Source organism: Muscardinus avellanarius (assembly GCF_963383645.1).
Source record: "Muscardinus avellanarius genome assembly, chromosome: 8".
In the NCBI taxonomy this organism is placed as follows: Eukaryota; Metazoa; Chordata; class Mammalia; order Rodentia; family Gliridae; genus Muscardinus; species Muscardinus avellanarius.
Genome location: NC_137794.1, coordinates 73,389,921 through 73,405,149, shown reverse-complemented (window position 1 = coordinate 73,405,149; position 15,229 = coordinate 73,389,921).

Genomic DNA, 15,229 nt, shown 5'->3' with positions numbered 1-15,229 from the left:
AGTAGAATGCTGCTGGGTTCAACCTTCAGTTAAAAAAAAAAAAAAAAAAAAAAAAAAAAAAAAAAAAACTCCTTACCTACCCAAAGGATTCTACTGGCAATCACTTTCTCTTATATGGATAAAAAATGAAATGACTTACAAATTTCCCATTGAAACATAAGCGTCAAGAGTATGGTTTTTGCTGGGCATGGTGGCGCACCCTTGTAATCCCCACGCTTGGGAGGCGGAGACAGGAGGATTGCACAGGTTCAAAGCCAGCAGCGCTGGCGTAAGAGACCCTGTTTCCAAATAAAAATATATAAAAACAGGTCTGGGAGTGTAGCCCGGAGGTAGAAGGGCTTCCAGGAACCCCAGTAGCACCAAAAAAAAAAAAAAAAAAAGAGTATGGTTTTAATGAAGAACTTGTATTTCCAGGGAAAGGTATTACATGAAGATGTTCACTACACCTGCTGAAATGGGTTTTCAAAAATGACGAATTCTTTTCAAAATCATTTTCTTAAAAACATTATAGAGCTGGTGAAGCAAAAAAGATTTGGTATGCTAAAGTTTCAGACAGAAATCTACTCATCTGCCATTTTCTTCCCTGAAGGCATTTGCCAAGATTAGCATAAGTCAAGAATTAGGTTTTACATAAGCAGAAGGAATCTTCCATGGGAAAGAGAAGTCAGCTAAGCTTTGGAGGATATTATTTGTACGACACAATTTTGGCAAAATTGCTGAAATGGTCAAAAGTATGCAGAAAGAAATAAGAGAAACTGAAGATCATAAATCACTTTAAAAACAAAACAATGCTCTGGCCCAGAGGACTTTATTGGTGAATTCTTCCATAGGAAAAAAATAAGCAATTGACCTAAATTTATAGTTTTTCAAACATGTATTTTTTTAATGTCCTTTATGAGACCAGCACATTTTTTTTTTTTTTTTTTTTTTTTTTTGCGGATCTGGGGATAGAACCCAGAGGCATTTGACCTCCAAACTACACCCCCTGCTCTATTTTTTATTCTTTATTTTGAAACAGGGTCTCATTTTGTTGAGGAGGGCCTCACTAAGTAGCTGAAACTGTCCATGAACCATGAACCACGATCCTCACTGGCACAATTTTAATACCAAAAGCTAAAAAGAGTTACAAGAAAGAATGACAGGTTACCATTTCACTTGAACAATGATACAAAAAATGTTGCAGTTCTTGATCCTCAAGAAAATGTTATCAAGTAGAATCCAGTGATACATAAAAAAATAATAACATATTATTATCTAGGATATGTTATGATCTGGGAGTTTATCCAAGGAAAACAATGTGAGTAAAATATTTAAAAACTCAGCAATATAATTTTTACTACATCAATCAAATAAGTGAAAAATTGATATAATCTTTTAAACAAACACACAAAAAGGATTCAAAAAATTCAAATGCTATTCATAACAAAGTATCTTAGCAAACTAAGCATAAGAGCACTTTATTTTGCTATAATATCTACAAAACATATTAAACTAAAGGAATACTTAATGATGACATACTCAATACCTACTCCTTGAGTTCAGGAATAAGAAAAACTATCACTAATTTGATTCAGTGCCATACTGGAAGTACTAACACAATAAGACAAGAAAATAAATAATAGAAAAATTCAAAAGAATAAAATTATTTTTAATCCAAAGTGACATGACTGTGGATTTAAACAATCCAAAGGGAACAGCAATGAGAATTAATATTGAATTTTGAAAGGCCTCATTTTATTAGTCAGACTCTTCAAAGAAACAGAACCGATAGGGAATGTGTTATGGATTAGGAGAATATGGTTTGGGAAAGCTGTTTCCCGGGGACCCCTGCGAGGGTCCTGGACACACTTTCCCCCAACCCATAACCAAACCCAAAACGACCAAAAACAGAAAATTACCGAGGGCTCTTGTCCTAAGATAAGAATAAATATGCATAGCTTGGACAGTTGCTGAAGATTTAAAGAAGTTTATTAAAAGATAGAAATACAGAAAATAGAAATACAGCCCCCTGCCAAAATGGCATGAGGGGGTGACTCGAAATGAATACTCCAAAGGAATTACACATGGACTCAGCCTTTTATACCCATGACCTCCATCTTGTTTGCGTAACTCTGACGTAGTGAACATCCCTGTAAGATACCTCCCCTTAACCCTGTAAGGTACCTCCCTCAGCAAGGTATGGCAGGGTGTCTCCTCTCATGAAGGTCGACCCCTCCAATTCAATCATGTAGATCTGTCTAAAGGCCTAGTTCTCCTCAACTAAGATCTGTCTTTAGATAGAGACAGGCCTAGTTCTCCTCTCCTATTGACTGGTTAATTGCTTTTAGCTAGGTTCATTTACATTGGAATAGTTGCCTGCTTTTAGGCAGAAACCAAGTCCTTGCACAGATTTGCCCTTCACCCAATTTTTGAAATATATTAATAATCAGAGCTTTCTCAAATCTTCCTAGGCCATTCCCAATACTGGCACAGTATGTATAAATATATATGTGCTACAGCATCTCATGCAGACCTTGAGAAAGCTGGGTCAGGAGACTCGCAAGGGTGTAAATCCCCCATGAAATATGTCTAGCATTTCCTTCTTCAAAACATTATTTTAGGATTATTTGGATCAATATGTATAATTGGAATTTTATGTATAAACATTATATAACTAAAACTAATGGGCAGTGGCTTGTGAGAGACTCAGGCAGCAAAGATTTTTTTTTTTTCTCAAGGATAAAGTTTGGGCCAATGATTAAGTTCAAACTGACCTTAGTTTGGGCCAATGTATAAGATTAAGTTCAAGCTGGCCTTGTGATGAGACAAAGCATGCTTTCTATGATTATTTAAATGTCTGGCACCCTGTCCTGAAGTCTGTTAAAGACGTTTTCTGTCCTTGAAGTTCCTGTTTGCATGACTATAAAGATTGTAACAAATCCTGAATGAAAAGAAAGAAGTAAGAGTAGTAAGAAAAAAGTAAGAAAAAAGTAAGAGAGAAGCTGCAGAAACTTCCATCAGAATAAAGTTTGAGAAGCTGCCATCTGGTCTCATGTGACAGTGTCTTCTTTCTCGTGACCTCGACTCTCCTCTCACCAGCACACGAACCTCGACTCTTGCTAGGGCTGGACCCCGGCATATATGTATATATGTATTTATTTATAAAAGAGGATTAATTAGATTGGCTACACTACTACAAACTTAATAGGTCCACAATGGCTGCCTGCAGCTGAAAAAGACAGGGAAGCGATAGTTCCTTAATCTAGAAAGCTGACAGCCTCCAAATAAAAGGGACCAATGATGCAGCCCCTGCCCAAGACTGAGGGTCTGGAAGCTCCCTGGAGAGTTGCTGGTTTAGGTTCACTTTCACATAGAAGAATATAGAGTCTGATTTCCACAGAAGACAGCAACAGTGAAAAGAGAAAATGCACCTGCTCAAGACAAGCATAGCAGCCATGCACAAGCTTCCCCTTCTCTCACTGAGCATGTGCCCTCAGCCTCCAGCATCACCACCTGCATTCAGGGCAGGTCTTCCCCACTCAGGAATGACCCTGAGGTCATTCCTCTCTGTGAGCCCCTCACAGTCACACCCAGAAGTGTGCTTTACCACTTTTCTAGGCATTCCTCAATCCTGTCGAATTGACAGACAAAATTAGCCATCACACCTGTATATACAAATCAATATAAAAGAGCAACATTTTTAGATATTAGCAAAAAATGATTGGAAATAAATGTTTAAATATCATTTATAGTTTCACTAAAAACATCTAATAAATCTAGGTAAATCAAGAAATAAACTTAGCAAAACCATACCAAAACTATACACAGTAAACTACAAACAATACCAAAAGAAAATTTTAAAAAGTTAAATAAATTAAGACATATGTAATATCAAGGGACAGGAAAATTTTAAAAAATATGTTTTCTTCAAAATTGAGCTATAGATTCAATGTAATCCCAAGTCAAATTTATATTCTAGCAGGGTTTTTTTCCCTAAGGAAATTGATTTTTAAATTCATATGAAAATATATCAAAGAATCTAGCCAAGGCATTTTTAATAATAAACACAATGTTGGAGAATTTAAGCCACCAAGTTTCAAGAATTACTATAAAGCTAATTATGGCAATGTAGATTTTGCCCCAAGACAATAAAATTTATAGTAAAGATGCTGTTAACATTTAACATAAGTATCTTTTTTTTAAAATGCTGGAAACATTATACATTCATGTTGAAGCAATGATTGTCTGCATTCCATGATATACAGAAGAAAAAATTCTAATTTACTAAGAGACTGAAACCTGAAAGAAAAAAACGAAACTTCAACAATTAAAGTATAGTGTTTTCAATACCTTGTAGTTAGGCAGACATATTACACAGGCCACTAAAAACCCTAGCCATTAACACATATAGAGAAAGATTTTATTAAAATTAAGAACTTGTGCCAGGCGTGGTGGTGCATGCTTATAATCCCTGTGCTTGGGAGTTGGAGACAGGAGGATCGCGCAGGTTCGAAGCCAGCCTAGCTGGCTTAGGAGACCCTGTTTCCAAATAAAAATATACATATATAATAGGTCTGGGAGTGTAGCCCAAAGATAGAAGGGTTCCATCCCCAGTACCACCAAAAAAAAAAAAAAAAAAAAAAATTTAGAACTTGCATTTACCCAAAGACTTATTAAAAGGGCAAAAAGACAAGCTATCAGCTATAAAGTGAAAAAAGATAGGTAATGTGTGCAAATGAAAAGAGGTATATAATCAGAATATATAGCCAGGCATGGTGGCGCACGCTTGTAATCCCAACATTTGGGAGGCTGAGACTGGAGGATCGTGGTTCGCGTACAGCCTCAGCTACTTAGTGAGGCCCTTCGCAACTCAGTGAGACCCTGTTTCAAAATAAAGAAGAAAAAAATTGGGCAGGGGGTGTAGCTCAGAGGTCAAAAGCCTCTGGGTTCCATCTCCAGACCCGCAAAAAAAAAAAAAAGAATAAAATACTTATATATTAAAAGCTTCAAAAGATAATTATATTGATATCAAAATAACCAATAAAAACATTAAAAGGTGCATAGTAACATTCTTCAGTGAAACCAAACCTAAATTAAAAATGCAAAAGCACAATAGTTTTAAAATTGTAAAAATTTTGACAGTAGTGATCCTTAGCCAAGTTCTGCAACAATTGCAATCCTTAAACATTGCCGCTAATTGTGTAATTTGATAAAATCTCTATAAATACATTTTGAAAAGTTTTGACAATACTACAGTTACTCATATGTCTAGTACCTGATTCAGCCAATTCTCTCTTTCTCTTACACAACCATACACACACGCGCGCGTGCACACACACACATAGGAATGAACGTGTATAGCCATTAAGAGACATAAAAAAACAAGTACATAGTAGCATTACTCATAAGATTCAAAAAGTGTAAAAACTGAAATTCCCATCAACAAAAGAATCGACAGACCAACATTCCCATATAATAGAAAACTACACAGCAATAAAAGTAATAAATTATTGATAGACTTCATATTGAGAAAGAGAATATCCAAAAATATATACACTGCTCTAAAGAGGGGGAAATTAATTAAAAAGACATTAAATAAAAACCTCTTCAGTGCTAGAAATATTTTATATCTTTATCTCAGAATAAATATATGAATATATAAATTTATAAATAGGTAAATACATATATAAATAAATTTAAAAATCAGTATATTTAAAATTAGTGTACTTTACTACAAGTGCTTATACATACACTAAAAAACTAAGTAAGTTTAGATTAGTAATACATATGATATATTAATCACAAAGTTATGATTATGAAGAAAAATATTAACACTAAAATATTCTTTAGGTCATATTTGAAGAAATATAAAATTCTCTTTCTGGTTTTTCTTCCATCACCTATTTTTTTCTCATCAGTATTCATAAACATTATATTCACTCATTTTAGCTGTTTAGGACATAATCTTTGTTCTCTTTCCCTAAAACAACAGTCATGAGTACAGCTCACAAGCCAAAAGGCAGGCAATTATTAATTCATTTTCATAAATCTCTCATCTTAGAGTAGCATTAATACCTGTTTTGCTGCAATTCTTCAAAAAAATTATTGATGGGACCAACTCTTGATTAATCCAGCATTTTTATTTTCTCCAATATGATCATCATCTTTCTTTTCTTTTTTTCTTTTTCCTTTTTTTTTTTTTTATGGTACTGGGGTTCCTGGAAACCCTTCTACCTCCGGGCTACAATCCCAGACCCATTTTTATACTTTTTAAACTTGGAAACAGGGTCTCTTAAGTCAGTGCAGCTGGCTTCGAACCTGCGAGATCCTCCTGTCTCCGCCTCCCAAGCATGGGGATCACAAGCGTGCGCCACCATGCCCAGCCTTTCTTTTTTCTTTATATCATCTGCTGGTAATTTTTTGGTTTTATCTAACAAAAACCTGATGTCAACCTGAAACCTGTCTTTATGCTTTACATTCCTAATCAAGTAAACAACCAACTCCTGTCAACTTTATTTTGAAAGTAAGCAGTCCGTGAGCCCTCACTCCGGACCCACCTCTACCACCTAGTCTGCTTTTGCCCTCTTTCACCTGGATTACTGCAGTAGCCACCTAACTAGAATCCTCTAATTGGTTCCCATTTTTGTTTCCTCTAAATATTTTGGCAACATAGAATCTTGACTGTTTCAGTCAGCATTCTCACTACTGTAATTAAAAACACCTAAATACTGCAATTTAGAGGAAAGATATTTATTGGCTCACAGTTCTGAAGATTTTGAGTATCTGTGTTAGGCCAGAGGAAATCTGTGGAGCTCAGGGCATGACAGTGGGAGGCAGAGAAAGAGAACAATAGAGGGCTCTATTCTCGCATCATGGAGGCCAGAAGCAAGAAAGGGAGAGAGCAAGTGCAGGGGGGACCGTGTATAATCCCAAAGGTCACCCCCAGGGTCCCTTTCTCAGCAATGAAGTCTCGCCTTCAACAGGGCCGCCTTGCCTATGTGAAGTCTAGGAGAATACTCTAAATCCAAACCCTAACACCGAATGATCTTTTTAAATTTTTAATCAAATCATGACTTATCTACAAGCTTTCCAACTCCCTCAGAGTAAAAGCCAAGCTTTTCAAGACCCTGCACAATCTGTGTTCTCCTCAGATACCTTCTAATCTGATGTCCTGTTGCTTTTCCTCAGAAGGCAGCTTGCACCACCACTTCAGAGCTCTTGTAGAGTTATTCCTACCGTCAAACACACTTTTCCTGCAGGGATCTACATTGTCTTCCCCTCACACCTCTGCATCTCTGTCCACACCTTACCTTATTAAAGAAGCTTTTCTTTCTCATGCAATATAGAAGATCAAATAATTTATTTTTCCCTAAGCATTTTATTTCTCCTCACCTTGAAATTGTTCTCTGTAATACTTACCACTCTCTGACAAATTGAAAATTATGAGTGATTATTTATTTCATGTGTTTCCATTTGAATGAACTCTCCTTGAAGACATGAATTTTGACATTTTTGTTTATTGCAAATTTCAACTGCCATGTTGTGCTCACTACATATAATTGTTGACTAAATTGATTAAATGAGCCAAAAAGTCCACTAAGGAGCTTCTAAAAAAGAGCCTTTTTAACCCAAAGAGGAATTCTAGAATAAATCACACTATATGATAGTTACTGAAAGCATGCTTCTTGCAGGCATCTTGGCCAACTCATTCCCTGAAAATATAGAACTTTTCAAAGCTATTTTATTTTTCTGCCCATGCCTCATATTACTGAGTTACAAAATGAGAACAATATATTGAAACAATATTTTGAAATAATCCATGGAATAGACTATACATAGTGCTCTGCATATGTGCTAAGTGCTAAGAAAATGTTCTTTATTAATATCTGTAGTAGTAGTAGTAGTAGTAGTAGTAGTAGTAATTGCATGTGACCATGCAGAATGGTGAATCTCAGATACAAAATTTTGAAAGTAAGATATGGTTGATGCCAACAAAAATATGCTAAGTACTGTGGAAGAAAAAATATAAGACATAAATTCTACCTTCAAGATGTTTATACTCAAGATGTTCATACTCAGCCCAACTTTTAAGTATCTTCAGGGTAGAATCCATGTCTTACCCCTTTTCTTTGATAGTTTCTATAGTACTTAACATATGGTTGGCATGAGCTATATTTTATTTTCAAAATTTTGTGGTTTGATCCTTAGCACCCACACACACACACACACACACACACACACACACACACACACACGACGATACTTAAAGTCAAATTTTACAAGTAAAATTTAAATGTAAAAATAATAATAATAAGCCAGAATAACCAAGTAGTTAGTTCAATTGGAACTACCTAATTCTATTTGTGGGGAACATCGATTTTATTGTCTGTATCCTTAGGAATAATAACTAATCCATTTTACAAAGATAAAAAAATTATAATGAAGAATTTTCAGAAACTCAAACATGATCACAAAGCGAAATAGCAATGGCATGTACTATGATAATTTAAATATTATAAGGTAAGACCTATTTATGAATATGATATACTTTGCCCCACACAGATCTGATACTTAAAGCATAATTTTTTGTCTCTGCTATGAGAAAAACATGAAAGTAAAATATTACAAAAATTAAGGTGAATTCGTTAGAGTAAATACAGAGAAACAGATGCAAACTTCACCTTTGAAAGACAGACCTCAGAAGGACTGGAGCCTGAGCCTTTTATGAGCGCAGTGTCCTTGGGAAAGAAAGGGATCTTTCATTTTCCTGGTCTCTGTAAAAACCTAGGGAAGTGCAAGAGGTATTAGGAGTCATTTACAGCTGGTGAATGCCAAGCATATAACCGATTCTACAATATTGCTCACGAGAATCAAGAATGTTTTCAGATCCTCTTCTGTTAGAAGCATTAGCTGTATTTCAAAGAATCCAGAAGAGAACTTCATTTTGATCAGCAATTTAAGTTGTTTAGAGATACTTGAAGGTAGAGCAGCCTGGTTCCTCATGTTTTGGATACAACAGTTTTCTCTTTTGTCATGCTATCTTCATGAAGTTAAGTTCTTATGCTTTTTGATTACACTAAAAAATTTTATGCCTTCACCTGTTGTCTGAGCAATCACTCAAACTCTATGTATGCATACTTGGGTGTCAAGATGTGTGTGCCTCAATCCTCATCAAAGCTGATTGTATTTTTTCAACCTGACCTAGGGTGTTTGTGTTCATTCTAGAGATCAGATATACATCCTTGGAAAGGATGATAGACATAGGGGGAGAATTAATACAGAAAATCACTTACACTGCTCCTCTTATAGTTTAAATACTGAATATCTCCTGTAAATGCTGATGTACTAGAGTTTCAAAAAATGTTGAAAGATAAAATAATGGGATCATGGGTGATTTAATTTCATCTGGATAAATCATTTGATAGATTAATTAATTTGTTGAGTAGTAAGGTAAATATGTAAGGTGTGGCTGGAGGAGATAAGTCACTAGACTGTGACCTTGTAGACTACGTATGTGTTCCTCCTCCCATTCCCTCTGTTTCCCGTCATCATTCCCTGAGCTTGGGCAGTCATGACCTGGCCTAATGTGGACTGAAACCTCCAGAACCGTGAACATATAAATCTTTCCCCTAAGTTGTAGTCATCAGGTATTTTTGGTGACAGCAGTGAGAATGCTGGCTAAAGCAGTTACTTTTCCCCCCCAAAAATGTTTAGAACCTTAGATTAAAAGAGAAAACTGAACCTCCCATCTCTAAAATAAAAATAGAACAGAAAGTGAAAGATAAAAAATTTACATTTGTACTTTTTCTTACCTCCCATTTAGCCAAAACATTAGACAGAAACACCTGCTTGAAGCAGCCATGCTCAAATTGAAACGTACTAATTGGAACATAAAACTGAGAATCTAACTGAAAAAAAAAACCCACTAAAATCTTTGTTTTAAATTTCTGTTTAATAGGTAAATGAGAGTATGCATTAGGTAGAATATTCTCTGTGCATGTTTCAATTAAACGAGTCAACACATTTAAAAACTGAATGTTCATCATTGCACAATAGCTCGTGGCTCCTAGTAATATCAAATTGAAATGGTCATTAGACCTTTCCATGGTCCATAGAAAGTTTCTTTGGATTTGACATCTAATTTAGAAAAATATGACCTTCCTGCTGAAGGCAACTATACTAAAAGGACAGGCACTTTGGGGATGCTAACAGGGTGGATGGACCTCTCTAAAGACTAAATTTTCTGGAGGATTAATATTTTATTTTGCTCCTAAGTTGTCTTAAAATATCTTCTTGGGCCACCATTTCATAACTCTGAAAATGAAGCTACTACCCTCCTCCTACCACAAACTCACCAGTCATAGAATTTGATTAAAATGTGGATAAGAACTCTATCTAAAATGGCAGGTCATGGGAAGTTGGTATCAATGATAATGAAGCAGCACTTCCTAGATCTTGAGTAAAAATACAGAGATTTGCAGGACATAGGTTGGAAATGGCCTTTAATTCATATACACATAAGTAGAAGACCCTGAATGAAAAGAAAGAGAGCTCAGCTCCAAGGCAAATAGCTGCTGAGGACAAAGTCTCCTGGCCTCAGCTCCATAAGTGGCCAGTGACCTTTCAGAGAAGTGGCACCAAACTGCTCCCAGCTAATTTAAATAAATGTCTTAATTTAAAATTAAGAGACTTTTTAGTTTTATTTTAATTTAAATCAACACATAATTATACATATTTATGGGATACAGAGCAATATATGTATACATTGGGTTACTTATAGTAAAATATTTAAACTAATATATTACTACTTAAAGACAGGTTGCCCTTCATATATTAGGCATGTAAAAAAAAAAAAAAAAAAAAAAAAGCCGGGCATGGTGGTACACGCTTGTAATCCCCACTGGGAGGCTGAGACAGGAGGATCGCACAGGTTCGAAGCCAGCCTCAGCTACTTAGTGAGGCTCTCAGCAACTTAGTGAGACCCTGTTTCCAAATAAAGTATAAAATAGGTCTGGGAGTATAGCCTGGAGGTAGAAAACCTCTGGGTTCCACCCCCAGTACCACCAAAAACAAAAAACAAAATACCAGTAAATGAGAAATTCATAAATTTTCAAATCAACTGAGATGTGCAATATATATATATATATTTTTTTGGTGGTGGTACTGGGGTTCCTGGAAACCCTTCTACCTCCGGGCTACACTCCCAGACACCTATTTTTCATATTTTTATTTGGAAACAGGGTCTCTTAAGCCAGCGCGGCTGGCTACAAACCTGTGCAATCCTCCTGTCTCGCCTCCCAAGCGCAGGGATTATAAGAGTGCCCACCACACCCGACATATGTAAATATTTTTTGCTGTCAATTGTTGAACAAGAAGAGCAAAATAACCCTCTGGAACATTTTAGATAAAAGTTGAACAAACAGGCCACTAAAGGGGATATAAAATTCTTTCATAAAATCATTTATCCGTACTCAATTTCTACTAGAAATTGATCAAAACATACCATTGGCTGTTAGTTCTAAAAGGTGCAGTATGCCTGGGCTCATTCACTTACTCCTTTCACTGGGGGTAGGGAGTGTGGGTGTCAGGGAATGAGATGAAAATAAAATAACAGAGAAAATATGATGCTATGTTCATGATATATAAGAACCACAATGTTCAAGTGTATTTCTGTCTATGAATGCACATTGCCAGAATAAAGTAACAGATCTCTTTTTAGTAGATGGATCCTGTCTGCTGCTGAAGTACATCAGTTGACCTACTCCAACTGTGCAGATCTGATTGCCTTCACACCAAATTGGAATCTGATCTGCTGCATAGGCAATCACTGCCATTCACAATAGGTTTCCTAAGTAGTATATACTGTCTAATCTTAAATTTCACTATGGAGCCATGCAACGCTGCTACCTTCTAATTAATAAAATCATTATCCTCAATCTTTTTTTTTTTTTTTTTTGCAATTCTGGGGATGGAGTCCAGGGCATTCGACCTCCAAGCTACACCCCCAGCCCTATGTTTTATTCTTTATTTTAAAACAGGGTCTCACTGAGTTGCAGAGGGCCTCACTAAGTAGCTGAGGCTGTCCATGAACCATGATCCTCCTGTCTCACCCTCCCAAATGCTGGGATTACAAGCTTGCGCCATCATGCCCAGCTCATTATCCTCAATCTTGATTCTTTCCTTGGGAATTGGTTCAAGTTGATTTTTTTTTTTTTTTTTTTTTTTTTGTGGTACTGGGGGTGGAACCCAGTAGCATTCTACCTCTAAGCTACACCCCAGCCCTATTTTTTATTCTTTATTTAGCTTTCTTTTGATTTGTTTTTGAGGGTCTGGGGATGGAACCTAAGGGCATTAGACCTCCAAGCTATACCCCCTCCCCTGTTTTTTATTCTTTATTTTGAAACAGGGTCTCACTAAGTTGCAGAGGGCCTCACTAAGTAGCTGAAGCTGTCTGCAAACCGAGATCCTCCCTTGGGTCTTAGCTTCCCAAATGCTGGGATTCCTAGCATGCCCCACCACTCTGGGATTATTCTTTATTTTGAAACAGGATCTCATTGAGTTGCAAAGGGATTTACTAAGTAGCTTAGGCTGTTGTCCTCGAACTATGAACTGCGATCCTCCTGTCTCAGCCTCCTGAATGCTGAGATTACAGCGTGAGCCACCCTGCGCAGGGGCCATGCTAATCTTCTCTATATCATTCTCTAATTTTAGTATATGTGTTGCCGAAGTGAGCACTAAGTTGATTCTTTATAGCAGATATTCCAGATATTCTAGAATTATTGAAAGAGGCATCTATGGTGGTGCAAAGTATATTCTCTTTTTTTTCTGGTATACTTTAGTATTCTAAGCAGCTAACAAACAAGCTCCAAAGATGTAGCAAATATAGGCCAAATACTTCTTACTCCAGACTCATGGACCATGTTGAAGATTATGTTATGACTACAGAATCAGGGCATGTTGATATAGTGTAAAAATATAGATTTGCTTGTGAATCCAGCATTTTTGACATTATAAGCTCTGTGGTCCTGGAAGAGTTGTATAGTCTCCCTAAGGCTCAATTTCCATAAAATACTGATAAATATTTATCTTACAAGATTATTGGAAAAATTGGAAATGTATGTGGCAATATGCCTTTTTCATAACAGAAATAAAGTAGGTAGCTAGTATTATCATAATATATCTGTTCTAGTTATCTATTGTAGGATACCAACCTTTCCTACCTCAAGGCTGAGTGGCTCAAAATCATTATTTTTTTATGATTCTCATGGGTCAGGAATTTGGAAGTGGCTTGTGTGAGCAATTCCAGTTTGGAATTTCCCAGGAAGTTTTGATCTGATGACTGAGGTCAACTCAAAGCTTCTCCACTTGTATGGCTAATGCTCAGGGTACAAAGATATAAACAGCAAGGAATATCTTAGGTGGCCATGAAAGTTTATCACTTAGATCTTTTACAGGACCAAGGGCTGTGGTTCATTCCCAGATGCCACTTCTTTGGACCCACTCTCTGCCAAAGTCTCACTGCCCCTGCCTGGGTGGCTTCTAGTCAATGACTAAGTACAGCAGGGATATTAGTGTCAGCCCATTTCTGCCAAAGCAAAATTCTTCCATTAGGAAAACTTACCCAATAGGGAAACTTTTCTCAAGCCCTCCCCACCACTAACCAAAAATTTTTCAACACTCTTTCATGGTCTGCAACATTCCCTGTCTAATCTTCTCCCTCCCCCTTTCCCAAGCACCAGATCGGCATCTTAATCTAAAGTCTTTCCTCATCTCTTCTTGCTGCCCCCACAACTCCATAAGAATTTCACTAATAAATAATTTACAAGATGAGCACAGTATTATATGCAGGTTTTTCCACTACTCGGGAGGCTGAGACAGGAGAATCTCAGGCTTGAGAACAGCCTCTGTAACTTGGCAAGGCCCTGAGCAATTTAGTTAGAATCTGTTTCAAAACAAAGAACAAAAAGGGTTAGGGGCATAGATGAGAATTAGAACACCCCTAGGATCAATCCTCAGTACCTTACAACACACACACAAACATATTTCACACATCTAATCCCATCTGTAAACAGAGGGCCCACACTAACACAGCCAACACTAGAAGCTATGAAATTTGGGGAGGAGTTCAATCACCACATCTAGCAAAACAACCCTACCCTACAGGAGTATCTCTGACATAAGGTACTACTTAATTTCTTAATAAATTACCAAAGGTGATCTGGGAAAACAGGCAGGTAAAGAATCCTCTTGCCAGTGTGGTAACTGAGGCTTTCAAAGGGTAAAGGAAAAAAGGGCTTCCAAGAACATGGGAGTTGTTTGGTTATGGCTGCTTTATATTGATGCCACACAGAGAGATAAAGAGAATCTAAGGGTACATAAATAGTCAAAGGATTTTCTGGGCATGCTGGTGCACAACTGTAATTCCAGTATTTGGGAGGTTGAGAGGAGGATTTCAAGACCAGCCTTGGAAATTTAGCAAGAAAATGTTTCAAAATAAAAATATGAAAATATCTGGGGGTATACCTCAGTGGGAGAGCACACCTGGGTTCAAGCCTCAATACGATAAATGAATAAATTAATAAATAAATAATAAAGGTCCTGTGTGAGAACTTGAGGACCTTTTACGGAAATGTGAGATAAGAACTTATAGAAGAATGACTCAGAAATATTAAAGTCTCTATCAGAGGAGTAGGTGGCAAAAATCTTCGCCCATTCTATTGGCTCTTGGTTGAGGTTCTTGATAGTTTCCTTTGCTGTACATAAGCTATTCAGTGTAATGTAATCCTATCCATTGATCTGCCTTTTAGTTTCTTGTGCCTTTGGGGTCTTGTTCTAGAATATACAGAGAACTCAAGAAACTCAGCACCAAGAAAACAAATAACCCAATCAAAAATGGGCAAGTGAACTTAATATATATATTTCATGAAAGAAGAAATTCAAATGGCCAATACATGCATTAAAAATGCTCAAAATCATTAGCAATCATAGAAATGCAAATCAAAACTATGCTGAAATTTCACCTAACTCCAATGAAAATGGCAATTATTCAAAACACAAACAATAATAAATGCTGATGAGGGTGTAGAGAAATGGGAATTCTAATACATTTTTTGTGAGATTGCAAATTAGTGCAACCACTTTCAAAAACAGTATGGAGGATCCTCAGAAGAATGAGAACAAACCTACCACATGATCCAAAAATATCACCTTTGGGTATCTACTCAAAAGAAAGGAAACCAAACTACCAAAC